The sequence below is a fragment of the Phacochoerus africanus genome, chromosome 14, assembly GCF_016906955.1.
Source record: "Phacochoerus africanus isolate WHEZ1 chromosome 14, ROS_Pafr_v1, whole genome shotgun sequence".
In the NCBI taxonomy this organism is placed as follows: domain Eukaryota; kingdom Metazoa; phylum Chordata; class Mammalia; order Artiodactyla; family Suidae; genus Phacochoerus; species Phacochoerus africanus.
In genome coordinates this window covers 28,573,895-28,592,041 of record NC_062557.1, presented here as the reverse complement: position 1 = coordinate 28,592,041, position 18,147 = coordinate 28,573,895, and positions in this window count along the sequence as shown.

Here is an 18,147-nt window from a genome sequence, read left to right as displayed (position 1 = left end):
GCAGAAAACAGGAATACTTGGAAACTAAATGAATGCTACTGAAAAAACAATGGATTACTTATTAAATCAGTAAAGAAACAATGACAAAAAATACCTGGAGAAAATGAAAACACAATCCAGTATCTATGGGATGCAGTAAACACTGTTTTAAGGAATAAGTCTGTAGCATGACAAGCCTACCTCAGGAAACAAGAAAAATCTCAAATAACAACCTATCCTTGTACCTAAATATATTAGAAAAAGAACAAACTGATCCTGAAGGTAGTAGAAGGAAAGATCATAAAGATCAAAGCAGAAATAAACAAAATAGAGTCTAAAAAATAAAATAGCAATGTTATTAAGAGCTGAATTTTTTTGAAAAGATAAATAAAATTGATAAACCTTTAGCTAGACTCATCAAAATAAAAAGTGGGCCCAAATTAATAAAAGTAGAAGTGAAATAAGAAAAGTTACATCCAACACCACCAAACTACAACAAATAATAAAATATTATTACCTACAAATTGTATGCCCCGAAAATTGACCAGGTGGGAGAAATTGACAAACTCCTAGAAATGTATAATCTCTCAAGATGGAACCGGGAAGAAATAGAATATCTGAGCAGACCAGTTGCCAGTAATGAAACTGAACCTGTAATTCAAAACAAAACAAAACAAAACACTCTTAACAAACAAAAGTCCAGGACCAGATGACTTCAGAGGTGGATTCTACAAAATATTTAAAGATGAGTAAACTCCTATCCTTCTCAAACAATCCCAAAAACCCTACAGAGGAAGGAATTCTTCTGAACTATTTCTGTAGGGCCCAGCATCATCTTTATACCAAAACCAGACAAAGATATCACACACACAAAGAAAATTACATCGTTATCACTGACTAATGTAGAGGCAAAAATCCTCAACAAAATATTATCAAACTGAATTCAATAATACATAAAAGTGTCTCAAATGGGATTTATACCATGGAAGCAAGGAATGTTCAATATCTGCAAAACAATAAATGTGATATACCACATTAAAAAATTGAAGAAAAATCATATGACCATCTTAATAGATGCATGAAAAGCTTTTGCAAAATTCAACATCCATTTATGATAAAAAGTTTTCAACAAAGTTGGTAATTTTCAGCATAATAGTTATCATATATGACTAGCCCACAGCTAACATTATACTCAAAGGTGAAAAGCTGAAAGCATTTCCTCTAACATTAGACCAAGACAAGGATGGTCACTCTGACCATTTTTATTTAGCATACTATTGGAAGTCCTAACCACAGAAATAGACAAGAGAAATAAATAATGAATCCAAATTGGAAAGAATTTAAACCATCACTGTTTGCAGATGATATGATACTATACTTAGAAAAGTAAATGTGACACTAAAAAAAAAATTACTAGAATTCATGAATGAATTTGGTAAAGTTACAGGATATAAAATTAATATATATAGAAATCTGTTGCATTTCTATACACTAACAACAAGCTATCAGAAAGAGAAATTAAGAAAACAATCCCTTTTATAATAATTTCCAAAAGAATAAAATGCTCATGAATAAATCTAACCAAGGGTATAAAAGACCTGCAGTTAGAAAACTAGTACAGTATAGGAATCTATAAGACACTGCTGAAAGATTATAGCTGACACAACCAGATGGAGAAATATAACATCTTCATTGGTTTGAAGAATTTGTATTGTTAAAATGACTTCTGAAGGCAATTTCCAGATTCTGTGCAATCCCTATCAAAATGCCAATGGCATTTTTTCACAGAACAAGAACAAATAACTGTAAAATTTATATGTAAATACACAAGACTTGGCATAGCCCAAATAACCTTGAGAAAGAAAAATAAAACTGAAAGTACTACATTCCTTGATATCAAACTATCTTACAAAGTTATAGCAATCAAAACAGTACAGCGTCTGCACAAAAACAGACACATAGATCAATAGAACAAAGTGGAGATTCCAAAAATGAACCCACGTTTATATTTTCAATATATCTATCAAGAAGAGTATATAATGGGATAAAGGAAGCCACTTTAGTAAATCATGCTGAGAATACTGTACAGCTGCATGCAAAATAATAAAATCAAAGTACTCTCTCATAACATACACAAAAATAAACTCAAATTGGTTTAAAGACTTAAATGTAAGACATGGAACCATAAAACTTCTAGGTGAAAATATAGAGAGTAAGCTCTTTCACATTGATCTTAATAATATTTTATTGATATTTCTCCTCAGGCAAAGGAAATAAAAGTAAAAATAAACAAATGGGACTACATCAAAATAAAAGCTTTTTCACAGTGAGGGAAACTATCAACAAAAGGCCCCTACTGAGAGTTCCTGTGCTGGGATAGTGGTTAAGAATCCAGTGTTGTCTCTGCAGTGGCATAGTTCCATCCCCAGCCTGGTGCAGTGGGTTAAGGGTTGATTATTGCCACAACTGTGTCATAGATAGCAGCTGTGGCTCAGATTCAATCCCTGGCCTGGGAATTCCCAAATGCTATGGGTGCAGCAAAAAAAAAAAAAAAAAAAAAAACCCTATTGATATGGGAATATATTTACATAAATGGTTAATATCTCAAATATACAAAGAATTCATAAAACTCAACATCAAAAAATAAAAACCTGATTACAAAATGAACAGAGAATCTGAACAGACACATTTCTAAAGAAGACATGAAGTTGGCCAACAAGTACATGAAATGATACTCCAGTCATCACAGAAATTAAAATTAAAACCACAATGAGATATTATCTCACACATGTCAGAATGACTGTTATCAAAAAGACAACATATAACAAGTGTTGGCAAGGATGAGAAGGAAATGAAACTCTTGTGCACTGTTGGCGGAAATGTAAATTGATGCTGCCACTATGGGAAATGGTTGGAGATTCTTCACAAAATCAAAAACAGAACTAGCATTGATCCAGTTATTATTTATTTATTTGAAGAAAATGAAAATGGTAGTTAGAAAATATATATGCATCTCTATGTTCAGCATTATTTACAATAGCCAAGATATGAAAGCAATCTAGTGTCCATTAGTAGATGAATATATAATATGTAGACACACATATCGCACATGTGCATACAATGGACTATTACGCAGCCATGAGAAAAAATGAAATCTTGCCATTTGCAACAACATGGATGGATCCAGAGGGTATTACATTAAGTGTAATACTTCAAAGGCAAATATTTTATGATTTCATTTATATCTGAAAATCAAAACAAATGAACAAACATAACAAAAAAAGGAACAGTGTAATACAGAGAACAAACTGGTAGTTCCCAGAGAGGAACAAAATATGCAATGTGGGGAATATATTCAATAACTATGTAATATCTTTAAATGGTGATCTATCATAACAGACTTACTGTGGTGATCATTCTGAAATGTGTAGAAGTATCAAATCACTATGACAGGAACTAACATAGTGCTGAAGGTCAATTATACCGCAAAAACAAACAAACTTATAGAAAAAGAGATCAGATTTGTGGTTATTGGAGGCAGGGGATGGGTCTCAGAGGGATTGAATGGAGGCATACAAACTTATTTATAAGATAAATAAATACTAGGGATGTAACATACCACAATAAAAATATTATTAAAACTGCTGTATATTATAGATGAAAGTTGCTAAGAGGATGAATCCTGAGAGTTCTCACCATATGGAAAATATTTTTTTCTATTTCTTCAATTTTGGATCTATATGATGATTTATTTCACTAGAATTATTGTGATAACTGTTTTATGACATATGTAAATTGAATCATTGTATTGTACACCTTAAAATTATATATTGCTGGATGTAAATTATATCTCAGTAAAACCAGAAGAAAAATAAATTCAAAAAATGGCTTTGGCTATAGTAATGGAGATGTACTCCATTTCAATGAGAACATCAAAGACTGAAAGATCCATGAGGCAATTTTTTTAAATCATCCAGGGAAGAGATGGCAAGCACCTATGCTGAACACACAAAAAAAATTTAAAAATATGTGTTAATCATGATTCAGCATGAAATTTGTTTTGTGCATATATATGTATATATATATATATATATATGCATGTGTGTATATCACAAGTGTATGCAACATATTTATAATTTAGTATAAATATATACACATTTAACACATTTCAGAAAATTTGTGCCAAATACTATCTATTCTCATTTCATTTCTCCAAAACAGTAGAGAAACTGAGCTTTCCCTTAAGAGGAGGCAATATGCCAGGAGCCGGAAATTCAAAATGACAAGGCTTCTAACTTCTTGGAACATACAGTCTAATGTTAAAGATGGTGTCTAACAATAATAAGCAGCCTCTTACCCTCAGCACCTTCTTCACATAGCATTGTTTGGGTGGGGAGTTTCCTTCTCCCTTTTAGACTAGAGCATCAAAATCTGGGGGCTTACTTCCATTTAAAATCTTCAAGTCACGACACGTTATGTAGTTCCAACTTTATGAAAACCTAACTAGAGCAGGTAAAAAATCTCTCTTCCATTCTGCTACCTCCAAAAGATCACTCCCAGGTTTCTGACTGAGTTCTTGAGCCTGCTTGTCCAGCAAGCTCTCTTTGGACACCTGCTTTCAACATCACCACATTTGGTTCTTGGTAGATAAGGACACACAAAGGCCCCACTGTGACCTCAAGGAGCTAAGGATAGGGAACACAAATAGCTTAATGTCTATAATTTTATGATGTTTCCAGGATTGCCATGAAGTGTGTTTGGGGTTTCCTGTTCTGAGAGAGTACAGAGGGCTTTCCAGATGGGTAAAGTTCTAGGGGCTGGGAAGAGAGAAACTTCCAGTAGCAAGAAGGCTCAAGGGAGTAAGGGCTGAGGAGTGGAGTGGGAGCCTGATTATGGAAAGCCGAACAGTCAGAGTTTGGATTTTACCTTAATGGGATACCAAGGGAGATTGAGACTAGTGCAGAGTTCAGAATGAGAGCTGAAAGAGAAATTTGCTAAAATAAGAGCAATGAAGGTCCAATTTCTAGAGAAGTCTGTTCTCCTTTTACCCCTACCCCTCCAGGTCATAGCACAAACTTTGCATATACAAGGGGCTCAATATTTGCTAAATTAACTTGGATCAGAGCAGAGGAATTGTTGCCCCTATATGTGTAGTAGTAGTAATAATAATAATAATAATAATCAAAATAAATATATCACTACAAATTGCAGTATGTGATATGAAGGGATTTGAGAAGTACAGCAAGAATATTCTGAAGATGAGGGGAAACATTCCTGCAAAAGATGTGGGAAGCTGAGCCTGGAAGAGTTGGAGGAACATTAGCAGTGAAGACTGGGCTTATACTCTCACCACTGTTATTCAACGTAGTATTGGAAGTCCTAGGTATAGCACTCAGACCAACAAAAGAAATAAAATGTATTTACATTGGGAGAGAAGGGGTAAAATTGTCACTGTACCCATATGACATGATACTATATATAGAAAACCCTAAGGACTCAACTCAAAAACTACTTGAACTGATCAACAAAATTCAACAAGTAGCAGGATATAAGATTAACATTCAGGAGTCAATCGCATTTCTGTAAACTAACAATGAAATACTAGAAAAGGAAAACAAAAATACAATACCTTTTAAAATTGCACACTTAAAAAATCAAATACTTGGGAATAAACCTGACCATGGAGGTGAAAGACTTATATGCTGAGAACTATAAAACATTCATCAAAGAAATTAAAGAAGATTAAAAGAAATGGAAAGATATTCAATGCTCCTGGGTTGGAAAATTAATATTGTAAAAATGGCCATACTACCCAAAGCAATCTACAGATTCAATGCAATCCTTATTAAATTTATCTAGTTTCCACAGAACTAGAATAACTAATCCAAAAATTTATATGGAACCACAAAAGACCCAGAATTGCCAAAGCAATCCTGAGGAACAAAACCAAGCAGGAAGCAATATTACAAATCCACAGTCTTCAGGCAATATTACAAATCCACAGTCATCAAGACAGTGCGGTATTGGTACCAAAACAGACAGACCAATGGAACAGAATAGAGAACGCAGAAATAAACCCAGACACCAGTGGTCAATTAATCTTCAACAAGTAGGCAAGAATATAAAATGAGAAAAAGACAGTCTTTTCAGCAAATAGTTTTGGGAAACCTGGACAGCCGCATGTAAATCAATGGAACTAGAAACACCCTCACACCATGCATAAAAATCAAGTCAAAATGGTCTAAAAACTTAAATATAAGACAAGACAGCAACAAACTCCTGGAAGAGAACATAGACAAAACATTATCTGATATCAGTCTCACGAATGTTTTCTCAGCCAGTCTCCCAAAGCAACAGAAATAAAAGCAAAAATAAACCAATGGGACCTAATCAAACTGACAAGCTTTTACACAGCAAAGGAAATTGTAAAAAAAAAGACAACTTACAGAATGGGAGGAAATAGTTTCAAATGATGCAACTGACAAGCCTTAATCTCTAAAATATACAAACAACTTATACAACTCAACAGCAAAAAAGCCAACAACCCAAGTGAAAATTGGGCAAAAGAACTGAATAGACATCTCTCCAAAAAAAGATGTACAGATGTACATGAAAAAATGCTCAACTTCCCTGATTATTAAAGAAATGTAAATCAAACTACTCTGAGGTTAGTAGTTTAGGCTGACCTCACACCAGTCAGAATGGCCATCATTAATAAGTCCACAAATAACAAATGCTGGAGGGGGTGTGGAGAAAAGGGAGCCCTCCTGCACTGTTGGTGGAAATGTCAGCTGGTACAACCACTATGGAAAATAATATGGAGATACCTCAGAAATCTATACACAGAACTACCATAGGACCCCGCAATCCCAGTCTTGGGCATATTTCCAGTCAAAACTTTCCTTGAAAAAGACACATGCACCCTCATGTTCATTGCAGCACTATTCACAATAGCCAAGACATGGAAACAATCTCAATGTCTGTTGACAAATGATTGGATTAGGAAGAGGTGGTATCTATACAAAATGGAATACCACTCAGCCATAAGAAAGAACAAAATAATGCCATTTGCAGCAACCTGGATGGAACCAGAGACTCTCATACTAAGTGGAGTAAGTCAGAAAGAGAAAGACAAATACCATAAATATCTCTTATATCTGGAATCTAATATACAGTACAAATGAACCTTTCCCCAGAAAAGAAAATCATGGACATGCAGAATAGAATTGTGGTTGCCAAGGGGGAGGAGGAGGGAGTGCGATGGATTGGTAATTTGGGGTTAATATATGCAAACTATTGCTTTTGGAATGGATAAGCAATAGGATCCTGCTGTATAGCACTGGGAACTATATCTAGTCACTTATGATGGAGCATGATAATGTGAGAAAAAAGAATGTATACATGTTTGTGTAAATGGGCCAACTTCTGTACAGTAGAAAATTTACAGAACACAGTAAACCAGTTATAATGGAAAAATAAAAATCATTATATAAAAAAGAGTGGGCTTAGAAAGTTTCCCCCACAAAGGAGTGAGCCTGTGTTCATGGACATATGTGTGTGAAACAGAACAAAATTGACAATGGCCAGAGTGTAGAGTGACAAAAGCAATGTGGTTTGAGTTTGGAGGTGGTCAAGAACCAGATCACCGTGTGTGTCACAATTAAAGAGATTCTAGGAATAATGGGGGGTCCATACACAATTATAAACAATTAACTCTTCCTCACAGATATGAGAAGCATCAAGTGATCATGAAACTGAGTTTCTAATCATCTGAATGGTTAATAGAAGAATTTGTAACTTCATTTCATTTTTATTTTTTCTTTTTTTGGCCTCAACCACAGCATATGGAAATTCCCACGCTAAGGATCTAATTAGAGCTGCAGCTGCCAGCCTACACCATAGCCACAGCAATGCAGGATCTGAGCCACATCTGCAACCTACACCACAGCTCACAGCAATGCCAGATCCTTAATCCACTGAGTTAGTCTCTAACCCATTGAGTGTGCCCAGGGATCAAACCCAGGTCTTCATGGATATTAGAAAGATGCTTTGGCTCATTGTACTGGTACTTTTCTTTAGAATAAAGTAGAAATGGTTCAATCAGGCCAATAAACTCTCCCAACATGTAATTTTCATCCCTGCCTTGTTGAGTAGTTTTGAAAACCTCAAGATTCATGTTAGAAAATGAAGGTAATTATGCCTATTGGCAACCACCTGTGGTTTATCCCTGATGCATAATTACCTATGTTGTTCCATTGGCCAGTGTTCTTTGCTTAAGAACGGCTTCTATTAGACCTTGGTAAGTAGCATGAGCTCTCTTTTCTCCCAGCAGTCTTCCTAGGAAAGGAAGCAGTCTAGATGGTGAACATCTTGCTGTTCTAGAATGACCTGCTTAGGGTCATGCACGGTCCTCATTCCTCCTTGTAGTAAATGATGCCTGTGTTAGTTTTCTATTAGTTTCTCATAAACTATGTCACGCTTAGTGGTTTAAGTCAATGCACACTTACTGCATCACAGTTTCCTTGAGTCAGGATCAGGGCATGACTTAGGTAGGTTCTCTGCTCAGTGTCTGCTAAGACTGCAAAAGTGTTAGTGAAGCTGCATTCTTATCTGGGCCCAAACTCATAAAATCGTTGGCGGAATTCAATTACGGTTATATTACTGAGGCACTCAGCTCCGATAGGTTATCCCTTGTCCATAGCAGTTCATAACATGGGTGATTGTTTCAAGACCAACAGGAAAGTGTCTTGCTTTGAATCTATTCTTTTGAGGAAGGCTTGGACTCTCTTTTAAAAGTTAAGCCCTACTCAGGATATTTCTTTTGATCAACTCTAAATCAACTGAGGACCTCACTCACATCTAAAAAAAAAATCCTTTCATTGTTCACATCTAATCTAATCTAATCACAGGAGATGATTATACACACAAATTTTATTTATAATTTTTATAATATTTTATAATGTTCCATTATACACACAAATCCCATACGTATTCAAGATGGGGGGATTATACAGGTTTTGTACACCAGGAGGTAGGAATCTTGGGGCCATCTTAGAATTTGAGGTATGTGGGGCACTGTTTACCATTTGGAGGAACAAGGGTCGCTGTGGCAGGCCAAATTCTAAGAAATTCATATGTGGCTCCCACGTTTATTGCTTGGGCCACTTGGAGAGTGGAACTGTTCTCTGTTGTAGAGACATGGGGGGAGCTGCATGATTTTCAAAACCCATTCTAACCCTAATATTCTTTGAGAATTTGATAATGTGATGTAAGATTGGTTTGGAGATATATTTAGCAGAAATAAGAAATAGAATATTGGGGAGTTCCTGTTGTGGCACAGAGGAAACAAATCTGACAAGCATCTATGAGGACGCAGGTTTAATCCCTGGCCTCTCTCAGTGGGTTAACGATCTGGTGTTGCCATGAGCTGTGGTGTAGGTCACAGACACAGCTCAGATCTGGAGTTCCTGTGGCTGTGGATGGTAGCTATAGCTCCGATTTGACCCCTAGCCTGGGAACCTCCATATACTGTGGATGTGGCCCTAAAAAGACCAACAAAGAAAGAAAAAAGAAAAGAAATATAATATTGATTTATTTCACAGGATAATTTTATTATATTTTCAAAAATCAGTGTTTGGAAATGTAGCCTGTATTTCTCTGGATTTCTGATCCTTTAATCTCTAAAAGAAAGCAAAAAAAAATTAATGGATATATTCTTCACAGTATAGGAAGGTGATATTACACTGACTAACCTTCAATTCTAAATACCTTTAGTTACATTTTTCCCAGAAATTTGGATGTGTAGAAATTAAGATTTACTCTGAGCCTAAATAGGTGCCATACACCTTGCTTGATATTGGGGGAAAATTAATGCTTCTGATCTAAAGAAGCTCAGAGGCAAGTTTAGAGACAGACATACAAGTCGGGGCTTATGGTTTAGTCTGGTAAAAGACATAAGACTGGAGTGGTGAAACAAGGGTAAAAACAAGGAACTCTACCTTTGGGGTCATAAAACGTTTTGCAGATGAAGACTTCTTTTGAAATAACCTTAAAAGATATGTAGGAATCTGTCAGATGGACAAGATGGAAAAAGGGAATTGCTGGTCAATTAAATGTAATGGAATCTCACCTACTGCTAAATAACAGATTGTAAACTTCTTATAAGTAATAAGCACTCCACTTTATTTCATCTATCACAGCCCCTATTATTATTATACCTCAAAAATGTGTAATGGGGACTTCTCTTTATGGCTCAGTGGTAATGAACCCGACCAGTATCCTTGAGTTTGATCCCTGGACTCACTTAGTGAGTTAAGGATCTGCCGTTGCCATGAACTGCAGTGTAAGTCACAGACACAGCTTGGATCTGGCATTCCTGTGGCTGTGGCTGTGGCTGTGTGTAGGCCAGCAGCTACAGCTCTGATTTGAACCCTAGCCTGGGAACGTCCATTGCCACAGGTGCGGCCCTAAAAAGACCAAAAAAAAAAAAAGTGTAATGGAAAATATACCCACACAGAAGATCATGTTTGTATCTCACTCTATTGTGTACCAACTCCATGATGTTTGAAAATCACCTATTTTCTCAGAGCCTCCATTTACTCACTTATAAAATAAGGATAATAAAACCTATGTCCTCAAAAATTTTTTGTAAAAATAAAATTATGTACTAGACCTAGACATCATTATAGGCTCTAAAAATCTATGAAGTATTACTTTTTTTTTTTTTTAGGGTTGCACCCGTGGCGTATGGAGGTTCCCAGGCTACGGGTCCAATCAGAGCTGTAGCCTCTGGCCTACACCACAGCCACAGCAACACAGAATCCAAGCCATGTCTGTGACCTGCACCACAGCTCACAGCAATGCCAGATCCTTAACCCACTGAATGAGGCCAGGGATCGAACTCGCAACCTCATGGTTCCTAGTCAGATTCATTTCCACTGCACCACAATGGGAACTCCATATTACTATTTTTATTATTATAATTTTGTGTTAGGCTATTTAAGTTTGCAAGGAGGTAACCTGCTCAGTTGTGGTAGTGCTCTGAATTCCAAATGCGGGGAGGTACTGTAAGCCTTTTCAAGATATGTTAAGAATAGCACATTGTGCATAAAGATGCAACTTGAGCACAAGTACACATAAAATCTTCAAGCAGGTTTGTTGGGGTCGGGTTGCAGTCATAAAACATAAAAACATAAAAGATAAAACTCCTATTGGATAGGCCTTTCCACCAAGGCTTCTCAGACGCACATGGCTTTCCTGGTGCCATATGCTAATCCCAGGTAATGTGAGTGGTTCTAGCCAGTGGACCTCTCGGGAAATACTTCAGGACCTATCCACTCGGAGGTGTATGAAGGGAGGCTCAGAGGCAATAGTCTACACTGAGTGTAGGCAGTAAGGGGGCACATTGTCTGTAGAGCATTTAATGATAATAAAGAAGCCCACCAAAAGTTTGATCTGTTTTTTATTATCCTCATGTGCTAGAAATTCTAAAAATGCCAGTGATACAATACTTCTCCCCCTGAAAAATGTTTTATTGGTCTAAACTCTTTTCAGCCTGGACTCCTGATTACCAATGATTCTCCTTTCAGACACCACTTCCTTTTTGGAAGCGTGCATATTTCTAGACCTACAGTTTCTAGATCTGAGGGCTCCTTTGCAGCCATTTGTGCCTATTCTTCCTCATGTCACCTTCATGAATGTTGTTTCAGAGCCTCCACCTTTGCCTTCTCAACTCTTCTCACAGCCTCAGCAGTCACCTTTATGTGAACAACTCCAAAATCTCCAGCACTAGTTCCAGCCTCTTCTCAGTTATGGCACTGTTTTTCTAAGCTTTTGAGCAACCTTACCTCCATATATTTTGAGCACCAGAGCTTCATAGAGTGTAGCTGATATCAGTTATAAACTCTATTATATTTTATTTCATATTGTCTGCCTTCTTCTTGAAGAGTTGATTTTTTTTCTTTTGACTTTTTTCCCCTGGAATGGTCTTTCTAACACTAAATCAGTTGCCTAGAATCATGCCTCATTTTAGAATGTTTTATACTTAGACCATGCCATTCTTGCATTTGTTTTTCCTGCAAAAATATTACTTTTTATATAATTAGAGGAAATTATTCCTGGATCTCATCAGTACGAAAAGGTATTAGTGATATATCATATTTCTGTAATGTATTATATAATATGTCATACTATATTAATATAATAATATATTTAATTTATTCTTATTGATTTTTAATTATTCTTTTTGTGTCATAGCACCTGCCTTTTTTTGAAGACATTGTTCTTGGAGACCTCTAAAATTATATTCTATTATAAACCACCAGCTTTTTTTTTTTTTTACCTCCTGGCTTATTTCTTCTATTTCTCATATATTGTGTTATACTTTTGAATTCACTTGATAATTTTCTGAATTCTATATATTTACATTTTGCTTTCTTTGTTTTTTATAGGAAGGGTATATTGGTGATCAGTTTTATGGGTCTTCAGATAAAAGGCCTTTTTTTTGCCCTTACATTTGATGAGAATGTAATAGAATTCTAGTTTCAAAATTACCTTCATTCAGATTTTTCCAGGTGTTACTCTACTATCAGCTTGTAAACAATGTCCAAGATGAGAAATCTGATAGCTTTGCAGATAAATGTTCCTTACTAGCCTAGGCTCCTACTAGCGTAGAACATTATCTTTGTCCTTGAAGTTCAGAAATGTCATGGGGTCTATCTAAATGTATGTTTTTTTTTTTCATTATTTGTGCTGAGCATGCTGAAATGCAAGTTACAACAGGGCAGAGATTGTTTTCTATTTTGTTGACTGATCTACAAATGCTAAGAACAGTGCTTGACAAAGAGTTAAAACTCACAGAATATTATTGACTACATTCAAGACCTTCTTATTTTTAGGGAAATTTTCTTCTGTTATTTCTTTGATTATCTTCTCCTATCTGTTCCTTCTGCAATCACATTGTAAGTCTATCTTCTAATCCTTTCTTTTCTTTCTATCCACAATTTCCATATCCTTTCTTTGCTCTTGTAGCTTCATTCTCTGTCTTTTTATATTAAGTTCTAGGAGATTTCCTTTACTTATCTTTCATATTTCTACTTTGGCCTTCAACGTCTTCCATTCTTTTACACAGGATTTTATTAGCTTTTTAAACTTGCTAATCATATTTTAATCTCTAAAATCTATTTTTGCTTTTAATCTTTTTATGTGCATCTTCATGTTTTAAAAATATCATCTTTCTAGAAAATCTCTACAAGTATACTAATTGGATTTTTTTAGTTTTCTTTGTCTTCAACATTATCTCTCTTTGTTTATCTTGGTTCTTCTCTTTCATGCTGTTGATTTTCCTCAAATGTCTTATTATCTTTGGCTGTCTGTTCATGTCTGGATGTCCTTTGTTTATAAGAGGACTCAGTTGTTTAGTAACTGTTAACTAGTGTTGTTTCTTCTGCAGTTATACCTATCAGTTTCTACAAGAAGTCTCTTGAATGAGAGGGTTTAAAATGGAGAATATTGATGGGACATCTTCTTTTCAAAGTATGTGAGTACAAGACATAAAGGCAGGCTGGTGAATGTCTGTCTCCAAGTAAGGAAGTCTTTATTTAGGGAGTGGTATGTGTGGTTTTATTTCATTTCTCTGAAGAATTCATCTCTGGTAGCTGTGTGGTTCTGAAGTTACCTTAGGTTTGATCAGCTTCTCCTTCTGGACCAAGGCATATTCTGAGCACCACCCCACTCCACCATCCATACATACAGTTGGTTTCTGATTCATTGGAAAGAGCAAAGGCCATATCTAACCTTAGCATAAATATATGGAGGGGAAGGAAAGACAGCTCAATGATTCCATAGTCTGTTTTCTAGAATTATTGCCTTATGCTTGTTCTTTTTCCTGTTCTCTATACTTTTGCCTGTAGATGTTGGACTTTGTCTAAGGAGCTAGGAATTGTGGGAATGGAGGAAAGATGGTTACTACTGTAAGGAGCTTATTTATTTATTCTTTTATTAAATCTGATCTTTTCTGCTTGATATCTTCTGAAAACTCCTCAAAATTCCTGACCCTGCAAATAGGAACGTTCATATTTATCAGAGTTGTTATATATTTATTCATTTTCTAATATATTTTCTGTACTTGTATCTGAAAAATATAGGTAGAAGATAAAGTAAATACATGTATCCTGTATAATAATGAACCAATACTGGAATAAATCCTCTTTTCCCACCAAACTAGTTCTTTCTTACCAACATCTTTTTTATTTTAATGGCTCACAAGTTCAGAGAAGCGAAAGTCAGTGTCCACTGATCAGTATTGAGGACTGCCTTTCTCTCTCTCTCTCTTTTTCTTTATCTCTCTACCTCCCTCCCTCCATTCTTCCTTTCTCCCTTCCTGCCTTCCTTCCTTCTTCCTTTACTTTCTGTCAAAAATACAATTCAATTTAGCCACTAGAGGGTGGGTGGGCATATATTGTGGAATAAATACAGTTTTGCCCTCTCAGAACTTAAAATTTAGTGGGGGAGGCATATACGAACCAAATAAGCATGTAGTTAAAATATATATTTACAAAGTATAGTACAGTCCCTGAAGGACATGTGAGTGAGGAGGCCGTACTGGGCAAATGTCATTTGGGGTGGGCCCTGAAGAGTAAATAGAGTTTGGCCAACCAGCTAGCAAGGTAAGAAGGTTGCACCAAGATAGAGCACAAGCATTGGGATTCTTTGAGGTAGGAAAAGGCTTGGGACATGGGAGGATGGTAGAGAAATTCAGGGAAAGGATTGAGGTATCGAGCAACATGTGAAAAGAATGAGAAACTGGAAATAAAGTGGACCATGTAAGGAATTGAGATTTGAATCTTACTCAGTAGTAAGCAATTTAATAGAGGAGTTGCATGCAAGATATATGTTTTTAAAAATGATCACTTTAGCTATTGTAGAGAAGAACAGAGTAGAAGGCAAGAGTGGACTTAGGGAAACCAATTAGAAAACTGTTACAGAAGCACTGGGAACTATATCTAGTCACTTATGATGAAGCATGATAATATGAGAAAAAGAATGTATATATGTATGTGTGACTGGGTCACCTTGCTGTACAGTATAAAATTGACAGAACACTGTAAACCAGCTATAATGGAAAAAATAAAAATCGTTACTAAAAAAACTGTTACAGAAGTGTAGGTGAGAAATAATGGTGGCTAGAATCAGGCGTGAAGATGGAGGTAAGTGCAATGATCTGGAAGTGTTTCGGAGGTAGTGTGGACAGGTCACACCAAAGTGCTGAAAGGAATGAGAGTAGTAAAGGATTAATCTTAAATTTGGAATTTGAGCAACCCGGTGAATGGTGGGCCCATTATATGAATTGGTGAACTGTGGGACATGTGGGTTTTGGTGTGGGGAGAGTCCAATATTAAGCCCTTGTCATGTGCCTCATTCGCAATTATTCTCTCCCATTCCATAGATTGTCTTTCCGTTTTTTGTTTATTGGTTTGTTTGGTTTTGTTTTATGGTTTCCTTTGCTGTGCAAAAGCTTATAAATTTGTTTAGGTCCCATTGGTTCGTTTTTGTTTTTATTTCTATTGCCTTGGGAGACTGACCTAAGATAACATTTGCACGATTGATGTCAGAGAATGTTTTGCCTGTGTTCTCTTCTAGGAGTTTGATGGAGTCTTGTTTTTTTAATTAAGTCTTTAAGGCATTTTGAGTTTATTTTTGTACCTGGTGTGAGGGTGTGTTCTAGTTTCACTGATTTATATTCAGCTGTGCAGTTATCCCAGCATTGCTGCTGAAGAGACTTTTTTGCCACTAGAGAAAATGTTGTCCTACTCTAATGAGTTGTCATAGTAGATGAAGCACCTTTCATCACTGCCCATCTCCTAAAATGTTGGCTTTTCTCAGTTTTGTGAGCTGTATTTTCTGTTTAGATAATTTCATTCACTCAGTGGCTTTAAATAGCATTTGAATGTTGTCAGGAGGAAAATGTATATATCCTCCAGACCTCTCTTGTCAAAATGTTGCCTCCTCTCAAATGTTTCACAAGCATGTCAAAATTAGCATCGTTTTTGTTCCTCGGGATGCTTTGGCAATTCTGGGCCTTTTTATGGTTCCATATAAACTTTTTGATTGTTTGTTCTAGTTCTGTGAAAAATGTCATGGGTAATTTGATAGGAACTGCATTGAAACTGTAGATTGCTTTGCATAGTATGGCCATTTTAATGATATTAATTCTTCCACTCCAGGAGCATGGAATATTTTCTATTTCTTTGAATCTTCTTTAATTTCCTTGATTAATGTTTTATACTTCACAGCATGTAAGTCTTTCACCTCCTTTGTCAGGTTTGTTCCTAGGTATTTAATATTGGGGGGTGTGATTTTAAAAGGTATTGTATTTTTATATTCTTTTATGATATTGCTAGTATAAAGAAATGCAACTGATTTCTGAATGTTAATCAGAAAAATCAAAAACAATATGATCATCTCAATATATTTATAAAATGCATTTGACAAAGTCCAACATCCATTCATGATCAAAACTCTTACCAGAGTGGGTATAGATCAAACATACCTTAACATAATAAAGGCCATTTATGACAACCCACAGCCAACATTATACTCAACGGAGAAAACCTGAAAGCCTTCCCACAAAAATCTAGAACAAGACAAGGATGTCCATTCTCACCACTTTTATGCAACACAGTATTGGAAATCTTAGCCATAGCAATAATCAGACAAACAAAAGAAACAAAAAGTACCCAAATTGGAAAGGAAGAGTTAGAAATTTCACTCTATGCAGATGACCCGATAGTATATGTAGAAAACCCTAAGGACTCCACAGAAAAACTTCTTGAACTGATCAATGAATTTAGCAAAGTGGAATAATACAAGATGGTTCCAAGGTTTTAATTTTTTTTTAATTTTTAAATTATTTTATTTTATTTTATTTTATTTTGTTTTATTTTTAAGGGCTGCACTTGTGACATATTGAGGTTCCCAGGCTAGGGGTGGAATTGGAGCTGTAGCCACTGGCCTATGCCATAGCCACAGCAACACCACATCCAAGCCACGTCTGTGATCTACACCACAACTCACAGCAGTACTATATCCTTAACCCACTGAGCAAGGCCAGGGATAGAACCTGTGTACTCAAGGATACCAGTCAAATTCATTTCTGCTGATCCAAGACGGGAACTCCAATTTTGAGTTTTTTGACCAGCAAAATATCCACTATATATTAAGTTTTAACTTTATAGTTTTAATAATAAAAAATAATATTAAATATAAATTTTGGTTCAGCTTTTTATTATTCATTCATAATTATATTAGAAACTATAAATAAGAAGGAAAACTAGCAAATAAGAAAATGCATATCTTTGTAATAGAGTTATTTTTTGTACATTTCTGCATTTTTAAATTATAAAATAATTAGCAGACATTACTTTTATGTTAAAACTTTATTAAAATACAGCTTTTATTTTAATAGAAGAATTATAGGTAAAGGGGGTGGTATTGAGAGTTTTTATAGACGCTATATGAAATTTACAAATGTGGAAATCTTGTAGTCCTTTTTTGTTTTTTAGGGCCACACCTGTGGCATATGGGAGCTACAGCTTCTCACCTACATGACAGCTCACAACAATGCAAGATCCTTAACCCACAGAACGAGGCCAGGGATTGAACCCACATCCTCTTGGATACTAGTCAGGTTCGTTACCATTGAGCAACGCTGGGAACTCTGAAATCTTGTAGTCTTTAAAAAATGTTTTATTGAGGTATAATTTATATTTAATAATCTAATTTTAAATTTATAATTCCACAAGTTTTGAAAAATATATACAGTCCTGTAACTAACACCACAACCATGATTTATAACATTTCTATAATCTCCAAATGTTCTCCTTTGCCCCTTTGTAGTTGATAAATTCCACCTAACTCTTGGTTACTGAAAATTATTGGTCTGCTTTCTGTCAGTATTATTCTGCCCATTCTAGGGGTTCATATTAATAGAACTATAGACTAAATGAATATAGCCTTGTGTTCATGGTTTCTTTCCTTTAGCATGATGTAAATTTTATCCTGTAGTTAGTTCCTTTAAATTGCTGAATGGTGGGTTATTCTATACATGTACACACTCACTTATTGATGAACGTTTGAGTTGTTTCCAGATTTTGGCTATTTGGAATAAAG